The sequence below is a fragment of the Bactrocera latifrons genome, unplaced genomic scaffold (assembly GCF_001853355.1).
Source record: "Bactrocera latifrons isolate USDA-ARS-PBARC rearing strain unplaced genomic scaffold, ASM185335v1 scaffold_2, whole genome shotgun sequence".
Lineage (NCBI taxonomy): Eukaryota > Metazoa > Arthropoda > Insecta > Diptera > Tephritidae > Bactrocera > Bactrocera latifrons.
In genome coordinates this window covers 1,694,242-1,705,806 of record NW_017535518.1, presented here as the reverse complement: position 1 = coordinate 1,705,806, position 11,565 = coordinate 1,694,242, and the positions used below count along the sequence as shown (strand labels likewise).

At 35.3% G+C, this 11,565-nt stretch overlaps 2 protein-coding genes across 2 annotated transcripts in view; one reads left to right on the top strand and one right to left on the bottom strand.

The window, feature by feature from the left end:
* The window catches only part of LOC108967929, a 107,940-nt gene extending 107,500 nt beyond the window's left edge, over positions 1-440 (bottom strand). The window contains exon 1 of the mRNA XM_018931630.1: positions 72-440. The gene's annotated coding sequence lies outside the window, so the exon portion shown is untranslated. The remainder of the gene's footprint in view (positions 1-71) is intronic.
* The window catches only part of LOC108967787, a 291,336-nt gene that overhangs the window by 113,115 nt on the left and 166,656 nt on the right, over positions 1-11,565 (top strand). The gene's annotated exons all lie outside the window — the stretch shown is intronic.

Below are 11,565 nucleotides of genomic sequence, written 5' to 3'. Positions count from 1 at the left end.
TAAAAATTATATTATTAATAACTCCTCCGAAAACTAATTAAGACCCCTTCAACAACGTTTGGGCCACTTACTTTTTAATTACAAAATACCACAGCGTATTTAGTTTTCTGCCTTAAACCATATTATGTTTTTGTTGTTTCTGTAACACTTTTATTTTTGTGGGAACTTTTCATTTTTGCACTTCAATCACAGAAAATTTCCATTCTCTACTCCCACAATTTATGCTGCATTTTCAATAAACAGAGTGAAATCTCATGTTGCAATGCAAGTTAGCAATAGTTCGAGGAATAACAAAGAAATTATTATTTTCACTTATTTCGCGCACCCAAATTCACAACTTTTTGCAATTCACAGCAACGGATATTTTCACAATGAAATCGAAAGCAGAACTGGTTGTGGCTGCGGTAGCCGAAAATTCAAACACTGTTCAAGCGATGCATTTGCAACTAATGCCAAATAAAACAAAAAATATAATAACGTGGAGAAGAAGAAGAAGACAAATATAGAAAATAATATGCACTGATAACTAGAAAAAGCTGACTTAAATACTTATACTTCCCCATTGCCTCAGCATGCACCAATAATTTTGCAGCAAATAGTGTAAGCGTGTTTCGGTTCTGTTCTACGGCTCTAATAAGTCTAATTAATATATTTATGTGAAAACTTGTAAGCTCTTGCGAAATGCGCTAATAAAAGTATGCAAATTGTAGCGCGAAGTGTTTCGTACTTCAACTTGCACCAAATTGTGGCTAAAGAGAGCAGCGTGCATAATTAAAATGTTTGAAATTGAATGGTGGAATGGAAGAAATAGGTAGAGGGCGAGAACATGATAATGTGAAGATTCAACATTGTTGCAGTTCATTATAAAACAACTGACTTATAACTAACTTGTAAAATAATACTTTTTTGCATTAAATAATTTACTAAATTGTCTACCATATATCCTTGATGTGGGTTCCAAAATAGAAGAAATAATCTACGAACTCGAGGTTATGACTCTCAACAGTGACGTGGGAAACAAGTCGCGAGTGCGACGACTATTTGTGTGTTGTCAGGAGATATATCGTCTTGCTCTTGTTCACTACCAGACCCATTTGCTTTGCTTCCTTATCCAGTCTGGAGAAAGCAGAACTAAGGACCCGGGTTTTGAGGATAATTATACCAATATCATCAGCATACGCCAGCAGCTGTACACTCTTACAATCTTCATCTGCTCGATTAAGTTCTGCAGCTCAAATTATTTTCTACAGGAACAGACAGAAGAAGTTACATGATAAGAAGTCGCTTTGTCTGAAACCACGTTTGGTATCGAACGGCTTGAAGAGGTGCTTTCCGATGTTGAAGGCGCTTTTGGTATTCCTCAACGTCTGTTTACACAGTTTTGTGGAGATACCAAATTCACACAGCGCAACATAGAGGCAGCTCCTTTTCGTGCTGTCGAAAGCAGGTGAATATCTGATCCGTTGTTGATTTTCCAGGCTTTAAACAACAGTGAACAGTTGTTTTCAGTGGGCTTTATGTAAGGGTTCACAGTTAAATAGTCTTCCTTCCGGATGCCACTAATTGACGCATTGCTAACGCGGAATAGGAAATATGATCCATTGATATGCGGGTTCCCTGCTTTTGACATTTTTTGCAGTCATCTTGATCTATTCCTTTCTGCAGTTGTTCGCCGCTGTCTAACTATCTGTAACGAGGAAATATAGAACAGTTCCTTCTATCTGCTTCTGGTTAACCGCTTTGCACATTATTTTTCTAGTTTAGCATTGCAGTGCATCGTTTTATCCCTGCTTGTTTTGCTTCCAACCATATGTTTCTATTTGATCCTTTTTTCTCTAATAAAAAGTGGTATCATGTCTCTATGATATGTCTTTTCTATACTTACTTTCATCTTTCCTTCTGTAGTGAAAAATGTGATCACGTAGGCGATGCTTGCCAAACTTCTATTTTCCACCTAGCTACATATATGCCCTATGGTTCTATATTCTCCTGTAACTAGTAGTCGTCTCGCTAGTTTTGCAGCGCAATATTCAGCTAAGAGATCTATGTGTGTCAAGTTCAGCACTGGTTTGAGAATCGCCGTTGGACTGTTTCTTAGACCCTTTCCATTGGCTTTCGGTATTGGTTTTACAATCACTGTCTACCACTAATGTATGCGAAAAACCGAAAGCCCTCATGTTGTGACAAGCATCTGTCAACTTCCACATAAGACACTCTTGCTCTTTCTTCTACAATTCGCTTCTACAGAAGTTAGCTATTCAAAACTACCACTAGGTACTTGATGCGCCGCTAGAGAAGAAGTCGTGTCCCATTTATTGGAAAGGAACCTCTCTGAAGAGATTTGGCATGTTTTAGTACACACAAGCAGATCCATTTTCGTCGGATTCAACCTCGCTTGCGATACTCAATTCTCGTCCGCATTATCAATATTTTGAGAGGTTCCTTAACAGTTCATTCATCACTAATAATTATAGGTGCGGAGATAGCACTCCATTCTACAGAGTATGTTTACAGACTTCAAGAGTCATTCTATTGTCTAGCATATTATATAAATATGTTCAGAGTTCTTTGTTGGTAATTAACCTTAATCTGCAAACGTACATCCTATTAACTTAATTTGGTCTATACTTGAAACCCAAAACTTTCGATTAGTCCTTAATTAAACAAGAACAAACATAATCTTCCGTGGCAGCAAAGCTATAATGGTCCGACATAAATAATATATTTTGAGACTATAGCGATGTTTTCGATAATAATCGATGCTGAATTTCGGCAAGCATAACTTCCCTACGTTTCCTTCTGAGTAATACAAACTTTTGAACATAAGAATTATCAAGAACCAATATGGACCCATCCAGTCCAGTCTCTTTCCCTTGTACTTAACACTCCCTCTACTTTAATTTTATTTCAATGTGTTCCCAACGCATTTATTTATTTTTATTGCTTGACCAACCACACCTCACTTTCAAGTTAAATTCCACCGATTTGCTAGTCACAACAGCAATAGGCACTTGCAACGCTCCAATAAACTGATATAATTTTACTGCTATTGCCACAGTTCATTTTGACCACACGCTGCGGTTGTTGGTCCACCTTTTCATTATCACCGCTATGCGATTGCCGCCAGCCAATACACCGATACAACAACAACGCCAAAACCACCGCCAACCGTGCGCGCTTAGCTTCCTTCATTAGTTCACGTGCCAGCACTTGGCTTATAGTATATGCAACATGAAACATGCTACCACAATACACTGCCACCTCATATACGCGCTGCTGCGTGTGTGAATTGCTGTTCATTCCTTCGATATTCACCACAACTATCATAATCACTAGCTGCTTGAACAGCGACAACAATAGCAGCAACAGCAACAATGCTCCTGCGGTTGCACAGCACTCCAATTAGCGTCATTAATTATCACAATGCTGCCAGATGGCAACAAAAAATATAATAAAAATTGAGAAAAATAAAACAAAATAGCGAAAAAGAAAGTAAAAAAAAAAAGAGAAAAATGATATTAAGATGCTCCACTAAGTGTATATTTTTTGACTTTCGCTAAAGTAAGTAAAGTGTTGAAGCAGCAGAAATTACACTCGCAGGTCGCGCGGAAAATCTGAAATGCTGCGTAAATAATGTTGTAAAAATAATGTGAGCTTATATGCTTCATTAGTAAAATATTAGTTGTTGTTATCAATTATTGTTTTAGAGTTTTGTATTGCAGTAGATCATTCTATCGCAGTACAACCCTCCTCTTGTCATATTACCAACCATATTTTTCTATGTTCACTCTAATCATTCCTTCCCTAATGAAAAGTGGGATCATGAAGTCGGTGCGTACTAAACCAAATTTTTCACCAAACTATGTCCTAATATTTAAATTCACGTCCAACTAGTAGTCGTCTTGTCGAGCAGAGGGTTACTCCCGATATCAATGCGAGTTTCATAAATACAATTTTTTCTATTTTTCTAAAAATAGTGTTAGACAAAGGTTGATTTGCCTTTCGAATAGAATATTTTCATTTAATATGAAAGAAGCTGTTCAGTCGGAGTACTTTGTTTACTGCTATATTCTCACAGGGCTAGCAGATTCTCCGCGTAGTGGGTGTGGTGTATCGAACAAGCTTAGCAAGTAGGGTAAAGTAACGAAAAAACTAAATTTCTTTATTGTAAGGCTAATCTCAAATAAAAATAATACATTGTAGTCGCCAAAATGGATATAGTAGAGTTCCGCCGCTGCTGAGAAGAAAATTTAGTCAATGAAACGTAAAGCCCATATTTGGCATCTAACTTGTACTTGAATTACTCTCAAGAAAAATTAATAAATACTTCATTATTAAATTTCTATATCATAAGCAATATATAGAGGTCGTGATGTCACTGCCACCTTATAAAAAAGTCGCGAGCAAAATAAACTCGAGTTATGTGTCTGGTGTTTAAGAAACTCTGAGTTTAATAGAAGCTTCAACTTCCAAAATATTCCACGTGCCTAGCATATTCTTGACATTCTGGGCGAACTCATGTCGCGTAACATAGTTGCATCTTCATAACCTAAAATATTTTTGTTCCAGGCGAAATAAAGTTAAAAGTCGTATATTTCGTATTGGTAATCAAACTTCAACTTTTTTTAGCATTTTCATTTGCTGCTATTTTTCCGCTAGAGACATTATTCCATCAGGGTAAAACTTTTATCGTTTCTCAGCAAAAAATCGCGAGAAGTAAATTTTACAGGCTTCTAGTGAAACCAAGTTTACTCCTTTAAGAGAGTTCGTTCTGCATTGACAGAAACAAATGATTGTTTCCGAGTTTTTTGGTTAAATGAAGCCTAAAATCTAGCCTTTTCAACACTATATGGTATGACATAATATGATTGGTAGCACTGGAGATATACGAATGCAACAACATCTATTGGCAAAATACGAAAATATTTTTTCGATTTCCCAATAGAAGCGAAGTATCATGCTTTTAAACTCTAGTTTAAATCGCATATCATATACCATACTGCTATGCGGATAGCCTTAACTGATTTGGCTGGCATAATAAAATAAAATTAAATTGAGAAATGAAGAGAGTAGACTTAAAGTTTCTCGCCGTTATTCCTACAAGACCTTAAGCTATTTTAAGAAAGCTTCAGATATGATTTTTAGTAGAACCTCTGCAACAATTAATTAGTACGAAATTGAACTTCCGCGGTATAGCTCTTGTTCCCACTTCCTCACTAGTCCGGCGAGGATTATGATATTGAAATCTGATATAATGAAAGATTAGTATCGTTCCATTAAAATCAGAGTCCGTAAAATAAGTTTACGGTAATAAACCAGACAAAATTGAATGCAGGTCAAAGAAATTGACACTTTCAATTGCACGCAATACAGACAGCAGCCACACATTATTACTATATTTAGAAGGAATAGCGGAAGGGATGGATAGAACTCCAAAGGCCTTAGTAGTTAACACATCCATAGCAGAACTGAATGGAAGAAAAGAAAAAAAGAACTTAGTAACCCACTTAAGAGTCAGACATATAAGTGTTCTAAGGACGGTGGGGTTTTAGGTCGTCTGTTGATAGATTTCATAAATGCCAAATATAAATGTCAACGAATCAATTCAAATAAATGTCGGAGATACCTAACTTAATTTGTTTATGTGTAACTAAACACATGCTAAGCTCGATTTGAAAAGGTCTGTCTTCTGCCTTAGTGCCATACCGAAAAACTAATTTGGGAACATTATGTGATGTACAATCAATAACAAAAAATGCTTTTCAAAGAATCTTCTCACTCAAAAGTCGGACCTCCCCAAACAAAACACGCCACGATTTTTATTCTTCAAAGTTCTGTCAGCTTAATCGTATATATTCCAAAAAAAGTAGTTGTGTTGTCTTTTAGCATTTTATAATACAAATAGTGAATAACGGACCATACATGCTTCCGAAACTTGTACTAGAACTTGTCGCAATTTAGCAATTTCTATAATCAAATGCAGTCTGATGTTCACTCCCTTATAAGCTTTACTTCCCTAAATTTCCTCCGGAAAAGATAATTTGTAAAAATAAGCTCATAGTTTCAGACTTCTTAAAACTGCCAACTAATCGACTAATAAGCTTGAAAAGTCAACGAACCTTGGGAGACACAACATTATTTAATCATGAGCAAGCGAATACGCTCCCTTGGTGACCCTTCCGTTAGTTTGCCTGCAAAGCTGCATTTGATATGTTTATCCACTTCACTACTTAAGTACCTACTTACAAGCTTCCCCTTTATATACCGTATGAGTGTTGTAATGAACCCGCAACAACCATGTGCATACAACAACAACGCCAATTGACTTACCGCCAACGCGCACACAAAGCGCTTACATAGTATATGATGAAAGCTAAGTCAATAAATAACCAATTTCTACCATGAGCGCTGATAGCAGCATAAACTCACACATATATAGGTAAATATAATTACTCCTACACTTACAAAAACCATACATAAGATATTTTTAATTACTCAACTGACACTTTACAAGTCTTTTGCTCGAAAAATTTCGCTGCCACTCGTTTTTGGCGCACGAGCTTTCACTCTTCGAAAGCTTACATATGCACACACTACTGCAGTACTAGTGTTTGTGTGTTCATATTTATACTCTCGCAACAAAGTTGCTAAAGAGTTTTGTTCACATAACGGTTGTTTGTAAGTCCGAAAACTAAAAGAGTCAGATATAGGGTTATATATACCAAAGTGATCAGGGTGACGAGTAGAGTTGAAATCCAAATGTCTGTCTGTCCGTCCGTCCGCCTGTCCGTCTTCCGTCTGTCCGTCTGTCCGTCCCTCCGTACAAGCTGTAACTTGAGTAAAAATTGCGATATCATGATGAAACTTGGTACACGTATTTCTTGGCTCCAGAAGAAGGCTAAGTTCGACGATGGGCAAAATCGGCCTACTGCCACGCCCACAAAATGGCGGAAACCGAAAACCTATAAAGTGTCATAACTAAGCCATAAATAAAGATATTAAAATAAAATTTGGCACAAAGGGTCGCATTAGGGAGGGGCATATTTGGAAAAGTGGGCGTGGCCCCGCCCAATACTAAGTTTTTTGTACATATCTTGAAAACTACTATAGCTATGTCAACCAAATTACATAGAGTCGTTTCTTTYARGCATTTCCATATACAGTTCAAAAATGGAAGAAATCGGATAGTAACCACGCCCACCTCCCATACAAAGGTTATGTTGAAAATCACTAAAAGTGCGTTAACCGACTAACAAAAMACGTCAGAAACACTAAATTTTACGGAAGAAATGTCAGAAGGAAGCTGCATCCAGGCTTTTTTTATAAATTGAAAATGGGCGTGGCGTTGAACACTTATGGACCAAAAACCATATCTCAGGAAGTGCTCGACCGATTTCAATGAAATTCGGTATATAATATTTTCTTAACACCGTGATGACATGCACCCGAACTTAGCCCTTCCTTACTTGTTTTGTTGTGCGGTAAATCGCATCACGTTGAGTCGCTTGAGAAAACCGCAATTTTTCAGTTGACTGCTGCATTTAATGCTGCTACATGCCACATAAAACGATAATACAACAAAGAGGTGGAAAACGCGAAAAGACGTCGAGCAAAATGCAGTCAGCAGACGCGCACAGAGCGCAGAGTGCACTTTTTTTTTTTTTACTGCAACAACGGTAAGCAAAAAGTTTTTGCCAAGGCAGAAGTAACGAAGAAGAAGACGCGTCTATAAAAAATGGAGAAAAGTGACAAAAGCAACGGAAGCAGACTGTCAGTGTTAAGTAGACGGTGTAATGCAATGGATTTTAGGTGGCTTCCGAGGTGTGGCCAGGTGGCACGTCAACTTGACGGCAAAGCAATTATTCAAGCAAAAATTAAGAGCTGAAGCATTTCTTTCGCTCTACCTGGAAAATGTAAATAAGTGTGCAGCGTGAAAAATGCTCAAGAATGCGTTAATTGCAAGACAAATGGTGCTGAGCGAAATTTAAAAAATCACAAGGTGAGATATTGCACTTTAGATCCCATGATTTACTCATGTTACAAGGGTAACACTATTTAATTTTGGGTCATGAGTTGGAAGGGAACTTATGTACTTTTTGGGAGAAGATTTGACTAATCAACAATTTCGTTTGAAAATCGATTGAAAAAAGGGTGGAAATAATCCCAAAATCTCCCAGATATTTTCTTTAAATTGCCACCGATCTTACATAACGTCCACTATCGAGTTTATTGAACGAAGCATTTTGCCCCAGCTAAACATTTGTTCACAAACTCAGAACCTTAAACTTGTGGCGCAACATATACTTGGTATTTCACACTAATACTGAAAATATTGGAAATCTATATCGAGTGCCTTCAGAGAGTACTGATTTTATGTTACCTCCAGATAACGCCCTTAACTCTAGTTAACCATACAACACCGTTCGTATTTATTGAGCGAATACTTCATAATAAAAAAAAAAAAATTTACTTCAATGCATCATTTTTCTCAAACAAATAACCCTAAACTCGACCATTAGACGGAACAAAACTTCACGCTTTCGCACACATATTGCAGTTATTAGAAATCCGGGTGAGCAGGCTTCCCAGTGTAACTTATTAAAACATATTTAAATATAAGTTACTTTTCAACTGAAAATTTTAACTTCGGCTTAACTCTTCTTCTTTTCAAACACCTCAGCCTCTAATTAAAATTTAAATCCGTAAAAAAATCTGCACATGCGCACTTTTTATTAGTGGCAGTTTTTCGAGCCAAATATTCTACTCCAATTAAGTTCTTTTTCTTCTTAAGCATGTTATTTTTTCGTAAAAGCATAAACCGCATTTTTAACTCGAATTTAAGTCGCACCAAAAACTCGAATTACTTTTTAACTACGATTTCAAATGCATGCAAATATTTTCTTATTTTCTTTTAACTCAATATATGTTTTTGAACTCAGAATGTCAAACTCGAGTTTAAGCCCGAGAAAAAGACCTTCACTTGAGTTTTTTTTATTATCAGCAGTTTTTTAATTAAATATTTTACTTCAGTTGAACTCTTTTTCTTCTTAAACATGTTCTTTTTTTCTCAAATAGATAAACCCCTTTTTGAAACTCGAGTTTATGAGCACCAAAACTCGAGTTAGCTCTAAACTCCGATTTTAAATATATGAAAGGAAACATTTTCCTTTAGCTCAATATAAACTCAGAACGTTAAACTCAAGTTTAAATACGTGGAAACAATCTTTACCATTAAATATTTTCTATAAATCAATACTTTTCAATAAGAAAAATGTTACTTCAGCTTAACTCTTTTTATTCTTAAACAATTTATTTTATGGAGGTAAAACGTTTTTGAACACGAGTTTGTAAGTTAATGTTATTCTATAAATTTATGTAAGTTACGTATAGCTTTGAAACAAAATTTTTTATGTTTGGAATTAGATAATTTTCTTTAATTTAATATTTGTTCCTCAAGTGAATAAGTTAAACTCGTGTTAAAACCCATCAACTAAAGCCTACGGAGGGCATTAAACACTATCTATATAACTGGAGTTTTTTAAATGAAAGGTTTTACTTCATTATAGTTTTTTGTTTCTAAATCATGATCTCTTCTTAAACATTTAACTCCTTTTTTTAAATTCGAGCTTAAGCGACAAACTTGAGTTAGTCCTTAAACACGGTGTTTTATTTGCAATCGAAATATTTTACTTTTTCGTAATATTTTTTTCTAAATCATGATCTCTTCTTAAACACGTAACTCGGTTTTTTAAACTCGAGTTTACGCGTGAGCTCAGGTTAGTCTTTAAACTTATCACTTTTTTAAAATTATGACTTCTTCGGCAACATGTAACTCGTTTTTTTTTAAGTCGAGTTTACGCGATAAATTCAAGTTAATATTTTAAACGTAATATTTTTTCCTCAATCATGATTTTTTTAAATATGTAACTCTCTTTTAAATTTGTTTCTAGATAAACTCGAGTTAATCTTTAAAAACGATTTTTTATTTACCAAATGTAATATTTTACTTTAGCGTAATAATATATTTTCTTTCTTAATCATGATATCCTCTTAAACACGTAACTCGTTTCTTAAACTCGAGTTTACGCCACAAACTCGAGTTAGTATTTAAGCTTTTTTTAACTCAAAATTTTTAACTCGTGTTTCTGAGACATTTTCATTTAAGTTTCTCAAATCAGTCACACTATACAGCGATTAGGACAGTATATATCCCATTAGCGTTTACTTAACTAACTCTTCAACTACGCTAAAGTAATATATTTATGTATATATGTGTATAATATTAAGTATATTTTTTCAGAGAACACATGCACATACACTATATGGTGCATACATATTTACACACATACTCGTCTCCATAACCACATATTTTACAATTTATGATTTCGGCACGTACCTAAGTTTTTATATTCTCTTTTACATCGCCGTCTTTGTAATCTGCTTGCACAATACACCATTCACACACACACGCACACGTTTATATAGAAATATTAGCTAAATGTACAACACCTTGGAGTAACCGCTGCCAACCGTAGCGCAGCTGTTTTGCTTTTTCACAAAGATTAAGCCGAACTCCTTGTGCTTAGTAACCCACATTCAGCTTGTCATACGCTTTCGTGCTTCAACTGCTGTTATCCTGGCAATATTATACTTATGTAAATGATTATAGATGATCTTTAAACGTTTACCTTCGTTTTCGAAAATGAATACAACGTGACGGCAAACACGCTGCGACGCCCAGCGAACTTTTCACTAAGAGTTGGATAATATTCGCAGGTTACTTGAGGTGAACGAGAGAGGTGGAGAAGAGCGCATGTCAACGTAACGGTGAATATTACGAGCGTCCCTCGGGCGTACTTTTCACTTTTTGCCTTTGCATACTTAATGCTTTGCCGACGGTTTGCTATTTCTCTTCGTTTTCTAATAGATAATGTTTGTGCTCTTGTGATTTTAGTGTGATTTTCATTTATTTTTATTTACCAATTTTTTTCTTTTGATATTTTGTTTATTTTTTCTTTTTCTCTTTTCCTTTTTTTTGTTCATTTCTACTTTTTTAGTTTTTTTTTTTTTTTTTTTTCCCATCATTTTTGCTCATTTGCCCAACCACTCCTGTGAGTTCGCGCTTTTGCTGTTAAATAGCAATTTTGGTAACTTAAAAAGTTTGAGGTCATTTTGTTTTCGAATTTAGCGAATTTGGATGCACAGCCGTGTGCAATATTTGATTTATGTCAGAGGTAATTTTATTCAGAATGTATGTATGCATTCAAATCTGTGGGCACATTTGGGAATTTCATACTTCTAAGAATTAATGGCGGCAAGTTTAATTTTATTTACTTTTCATTTGTTCTATATTTCTCTGTTAAATCACTTGGAATATGTCAATGCACAATGCGATTTAGAAAATTGCTCAATTTTATCTGTGAAATTCAGTGGAGGCAAGAAAATTGAAATATATTTCATCCCAAAGGCGAAAAGAGAGCATAAAGTGAGCAGAAATACCGAAGGGAATTTGTACAAAAATATTCCCCTTTTTTTTCTACTCAAATGCAAAAATATTTATAAAAA